Source organism: Puma concolor, chromosome B3 (genome assembly GCF_028749965.1).
Source record: "Puma concolor isolate L17-30 chromosome B3, mPumCon1.1.hap2, whole genome shotgun sequence".
NCBI classification, from domain to species: domain Eukaryota; kingdom Metazoa; phylum Chordata; class Mammalia; order Carnivora; family Felidae; genus Puma; species Puma concolor.
The window spans coordinates 243,814-250,518 of NC_141672.1; the positions used below are offsets into that span (position 1 = coordinate 243,814).

A 6,705-nucleotide genomic window follows, 5' to 3' on the forward strand; every position below is an offset into this window, starting at 1 on the left:
TTCATTCTGGTCTCTGTAACCTGCTCCACTGGTCTGTCTGACTCTATGCCAGCAGCACAGTGTTATAGACAATGTACCTCTGCAATATACTTAGAAAGAAGGACGTGTGCTGTCTGAAGGTTTGTTCTTCTTTCTCAGGATTGTTTTCTCACTTCTGTGTGCTTTGTGGTACCATATAAATAAGAATTTCCCAGATACATTCATTGGCATTTTTATTAACTCAACTAACATTAGAAATTATTAGAACAGATAAAAGGAATAAAAAGTGTAATAATACAAAAAATTAACAAATTGAAATGTATATCTGGAAAGCTAAATGCAATTTAAAAAGCATCTCTACTAGGAAAATAGGTAAAACTCAAACAAATACAATAAGAATTAAGGAGGGGACATACTGATACCAAGGAAGTGAAAAACAGTAACAGAAAATGCCTAGATATCTATAGACCCATTATTAGATATCTAAGGGCAACTAGGAAATTTATAGAGTCAAAGAATCTGCAAGACTGTACATGAAAATAGAAAATTAACAGAATGAAAACAAATAAGACTAAATCTATAATCTAATCATAATCCGCCCCAAAAGAAAAAAAATCTCAGTTTACTAACAGAGGGCTTTATGTATGAATTGTATCAAAATATAAAGGAGATTTAATGCCAATACCTCTCAGACTCTTACCAAAAACTGAAAAGAAAGGAATATGTCCCAATTCATCTACAAGACCAACCTTACTATTATGTGTAATCAAAAGACACTTATAAGAAGAGAAACTAAAGGCCAATATCTCAGATGGACATACATGCAAAAATCCTAGCAGAGTGAATTCAACAGCACAATGAAAGGATCATATGTGACAATACAGTCACATCTATTGATCATCCATATCATCATCTATTGACACATATAAAACTAGACAAAATTCAACAATTGTCATTATTAAAAAATCTCAGCAACTGAGGGAAAGAAAGAAATTACCTCCACAAAATCGTGGCCATAGATGAAAAGCCCACACCTGACAGCATATTTAACAGTGAAAAACTGAAGCTTTTCCTGTCACGTTAGGAGCCGGGCAAGGATGCTCATTCCCTACATAGGTATTCCACATGGTAACACGAAGACCAGTAAAATATGGCACCCAATGTATGTCATCTTGTCACATTGCTTATTTGGAGGAAAGTCAATTGAGTAACAGCTAGTCTAAGGAAACTGTGACCCTTCTTTGTCCCCCTGAGAGCAGGAAATAAATCTCTTCTGGGAAACTTCTTCCCCTATACCAGAATGGAAGAACTATCCTTAGCACCAGAAATGGGAACTTAGCGCCAAGAAGGCTGTGCAAACAAGCCTTGTTAATTCCTCACTAATTGACTTGCCCAAACCCAAATCTCTGTCTTGTTAACTCTTCGCAAATCCATTGTTTATTATTCTAAAAGGCACAAGTGCCACCTAGTTTCTTCATTCTCTGGGTGTCATATTATTAGGAAGCTTGTGCACATGCAAAATGAAATTTATTCTCTTCTGTATATCTGTCTTATGTCAATTGAATCCTTAGACCAGATAAAGAACACAGAAGCAAAGAAGGAATAAGATTTCTGCTCCTACAAGTTGAAGATGTACCCATAAAAATTAAAATAAATGAAATAAAGACATGTAAATCAGTAAGAAGAAAATTATTTATTTGAGAATCACACTAACTTACATATAGTGAAACCTTAGAAACTCCACAAAAAAAAGTATTAGAACTAATAAACTCAGGATAAGTTCAGGATAAAAATCAGCATACAAAAATATGTTGTATTTCCACACACCAAAAACATACTATATGAAAAAAAATAACAAAATCACACAATTGAAAATGGCACAAAATGGAGCACCTGTGTGGCTCAATCCGTTAAGTGCCTACTGTTCATTTTGGCTCAGGTCATGATCTCATGGTTCCTGAGTTTAATTCTGAGGCAGGGTCTGCAATGATTGTGCAGAGCCTGCTTGGGATTCTCTGTCCCCTTCTCTCTCTCTCCTCTCTGTCACACAAAAATAAACACATATTAAAATTATATGGCACAAAATAAAGTATTTACAATTAAATTTCACTAAAGGGTAAAGTAGCATACCAAACATGATGTGCTGGGAGAAAGACATGTAAATGGAAAACACAATTGAAAACATAACTGTGTTCACAGATTAGAATTATTTGTATTGTCACAGCGTCTTCTGCAAGAAGTGATCTAGAAGTGCCTCTCAAACACTGGTTTCAAATTTGAAACAAATTGAAGTCTGGAGTTTGATATATAGTCAGAGCACATGCAAATGGGGCCCTCTCTGTGCTGATAAAACCAGCCCAGCACCGACCCTGCAGCTGGGAGAGGAGCCCCAGCCCCAGAAGTCCCAGGTGTTCCAATTCTGTGATCAGCACAGAACACACACACCTCACCATGGAGTTTGTGCTGGGCTGGGTTTTCCTGGTTGCTCTTTTAAAAGGTAATTCATGGTGAATGAGAGACACTGAGTATGTGAGTGGATATGAGTGAGAACCGGTGGATTTGTGACAGTTTCCTGACCAAGATGTCTTGTGTCTGCAGGTGTCCAGTGTGACGTGCAGCTGGTGGAGTCTGGGGGAGACCTGGTGAAGCCTGGGGGGTCCCTGAGACTCACCTGTGTAGCCTCTGGATTCACCTTCAGTAGCTATGATATGAACTGGGTCCGCCAGGCTCCAGGGAAGGGGCTGCAGTGGGTCGCATATATTAGTAGTAGTGGCGGTAGCACATACTACGCAGACTCCGTGAAGGGCCGATTCACCATCTCCAGAGACAACTCCAAGAACACGCTGTATCTGCAGATGAACAACCTCAAGACCGAGGACACGGCCACATATTACTGTGCAAGAGACACAGTGAGGGGTCGTCACTGGGAGCCCAGACACAAACCTCCCTGCAGGAGGGGATCAGCACCGCCAGGGGGCGAACACTATGCACAATTTTGCTTTGTGTTCCCAGGCTCAGGTGCAGATGGAGGTTACAGGAAGGTTTTCTTTCAGGGTCTTGGGCTTCCTCTCCACACAGCAGTTTCCCCAGGGAGCCTCCCTGGTTATGATTCTGTGTTTACCTATTAATTCTCTGGATTAGCAACTGTGTTGTCATAGGGAAACTAGACTAACATGCACAAAGACACAGTTGTTTGCATTGCTTACTCCTGTCCCTCAATATGAGTGAATTGCAGATTTACTGAGGCACAAAAGCTGAACCTTTACAGGAGTCTCAGATACACTCCCTGTGCAGACAGGACCACAGGATCCCACAACTCCCCATTATCTTCACCGAGCCCTTGTCCCAATCAAACAATGTGATACTTCCCTCCTGGTATTTGCTACTCAGGACTTTAAATGAGCTACAGCTTTATTCAATTCCTCTCAACAAGAGATAAATTATCTCCATGTATTAGTCCAGATTCTCCTGAGGAAAAGAACCCAAAGCACATTGGTTCCTATGACAAAATATGTTGAGAAGTCCCATGATCTACTGTCACAAGCTGGAGACCCAGGAAAATGAGTGTTGTAATTCTCATCTGATTCTGAGCTAGTGTCTAGTCTCAGAACATGGAGACCTAATGATATAACTCTCAGAGAAAGCGCCAGAGGGAACCACTCTTCCAGTTCAAACAAGCACATGGGAAGTAAAAATGAGGGGATTCTTCCTCCCTCTGTATCAGATTTCATTCAGAACCTTAATGGAATGGGTGATGTCCAGGCAGACAGAAACCATGGATGGAAATCCCAATCTCTTCTGGAAACACATCACAGAAATCCACAGAAACAGTGGTTAATCTGTGTACCCATGACGAAGTCAAGATGACACATAAAGGTAATCATGACAATTTAACCTCCTGTAAATGTGGAGTTCAAAGACTAAAGATTTAGAAGTCCATGCCGTCACTGGGGTGGAGCCTGGTGGGCATGGCAGTGCTCCTGTGAAGAAGGAGGACAGAGGCCCATGGGGGCACTGCTGTCTGAGGATCCCCTGGGTCGCATGGGGGAGACAGTCCCCTTCTTGGAGTGCATTTGGGAGAGGGGGCATTGCCTCTCATGGGACACGAGAGCTGACAGGCATCATTGCACTGCCCTGGTCATTAGTGTTGGAGCCCCTGCTGAGAGCAGATAACTCTATGCTGCCTTCTTGTTGCTTCTCACCATGAACTCCAAGCCCCTAGTGTTCATGAAACTGCCCTTGTGGGATAACCAGCTCCAGCCACAGCACAGCAAAACCCTCTCCCAGAGGATCAGTGGGGTCCCTGTATATTGAGTTCATACAATTTGGAGTTTTCAAACCAGCTAGAGCTCCTGAGATAAAACATAAGAGCTCTGTGCCACCAGGTGGGCCAATGGCTTGGACACAGACAGGGTGAAGGCAGGGTTCTGACTGGGACCCACGAGTACAGATTGTTCTCTCTGTGTGATGGCTTCCTGAACAGGGGCGGCTGGGAACTCCAACTGCAGGGACTAGAGGGGGAGTTGATGCCAATATTTCCTCCCACCAATCATCATGGACAGAGGTCAGTGAGCAGCACAGCACACCCCAGTAGAAGCTGAGCCACTGACACCAAGATCCACCCTCCCTTGTCTTCCTCAGATGGTTCATCTGAGGGAAAAGAGTGCCTGGAAACCAGACCAGCACCGTGCCCCTCCCTCCAAAGACCACCATATACCCCCACAGGCACCAAGTCTACTGACCATATAGTGAGGCAAAGCTTTACCTCTAGGGGAGATAGGAATTAGCCTCTTTTAACAGGTGGAACAAACTCACCTAGTGAAAACTCACAACATTATGGACAAAGTTGAAAAACTCCCCACTGGAGGAAGGAGAAACTGCAGGGGTCTGACCTGAGGGACAGAGCAGCCAATACATGACAGCACAGTGCACACAGCACATGCAAGAAATGCTTCCATAAATGTCAGGTCCTCAACAGTATGCAAACATTTCTCAATAAAGACACTACTCTAGAAGCAGAAAACATAACAGGATTTTCCTAAAAACTTAATAAAGCAGAGACATAGATATACAGAGTGATGGAGGAATTCATTCCAAAAGAAAAACGACAAAAAGGTCATTGCCAGGGATATAATTAAAACACATATAACCAATATGCCTCAAACAGATTTTTTTAAAACTATCATAAGTAAACAGAATTTTTTAAAACTATCATAAGGATACTAGCTATTCTTGAGGAAAGCATACAAGACAGGAGGATACCCTGTCTGCAGATAGGAAAGACCTAAAAACCTCAGGCCGAAACTTTACAACTGCTATAACTGAGATGTGAATCTGATTGTATGTAATGACCTCAGGTGGATAGAAGCAGATGAATAAGTGACATAGAAGATAAAATTATGGGGTAAATGAAGCAGGAAAGAAGAGGAAAATTAAATATTGCATCACAAACATACACTGAGGGAACTCAGCAACTCCATAAAATGTAATAGAATTCTTTTCAAAGGAGTCTCAGAAGAAGAAGAGAGGGAGAAAAAAAAGGGAGAAGTTTTATCTGAGTGAATTATAGTGGAAAATGTTCACAAACTGGGGAAGGAAACAGTTGTCCAAATCTATGAGTCACAGAGAACTCCCATTAAAATAAAAAAAAGGAGCCAACACGGAGACATATCACAGTAAAATTAGCAAAACATACATATAAAGAAAAACACTAAAAGCAGAAAGTCAAAAGAAGTCGCTAACTAAAAAGGAAAGACATAAAAGATAATGGCAGATGTCTCCATAGAAACCCGCAGGCAAGAAAGGAGTGGCATGATATCCTCACATGCCCAATTCAAAAATATGCAGCCAAGAATACTTACCCATCAAGGCTCTCATTCAGATACAAGGAGAGATAGAATTTCCCAAACAAAAACCAAAGGAGTTTGTGGCCTCTAAACCAGCCCTTTGATAATTACTAAATGGGACTCTTTGAGTGAGATAGGAAGACTAAAATGAACAAGACTAGAAATAAGCAGAGAAAATCTCTAGAAAGTGACTTTAGAGGTAACACAATGGCACTAAGTTTATATCGATCAATAATCACTGTGAACGTAAAAGGGCAACATGCTCCAATATAAAGACATAGGAAAACAGAATGGATAAAAAAAAAATACAAGACCTTCTATACACTGCATACAATAGACTCATCTTCAACCCAAACACCTGTAGATTGAAAATGAGGGGAGAGATGGCAATTTATCACGCTAACAGACGTCAAAATAAAGTTGTAGTACCATACTCATATGACACTAACTAGATTTTAACCAAAATCTGTTACAAGAGATGAGGAAGGAAGTATATCATCATAAACTGGTCTATCCAACGAGAAAATATAAATCTTTAAATATTTATATGCTAAAATTGTAACCACTGATATACATAAATCAGTTAATAAGAAACATAAAGAAACTAATTGATAATTATACAATAATAGGAATAGAGAACTTTAATGCTCCACTTACAACAATAGACACATCACCTAAGCTGAAAATCAATAAGGAAACGATGGCTGAGAAAGACACACTGGACCAAATGGACTGAACAGATATATTCAGAATATTCCATTCTAACCAGCAGAATACACAATCCTTTTGAGTGCACATAGAACATTCCCCAGAACAGATCACATACTATGTCACAAACCAGCCCTCTACAAGTTCAAAAAGATTGACATAATACCAAGAA

At 40.6% G+C, this 6,705-nt stretch overlaps 1 pseudogene across 1 annotated transcript; it reads left to right on the forward strand.

Moving 5' to 3' along the window:
• The first annotated feature begins 2,367 nt into the window (after window positions 1-2,367).
• Window positions 2,368-3,107, forward strand: LOC112856814 (immunoglobulin heavy variable 3-23 pseudogene; annotated as a pseudogene). The gene is made up of 2 exons (XR_015251815.1): window positions 2,368-2,476; window positions 2,578-3,107. The product of XR_015251815.1 is annotated as an immunoglobulin heavy variable 3-23 pseudogene (transcript).
• The last annotated feature ends 3,598 nt before the right edge of the window (window positions 3,108-6,705 follow it).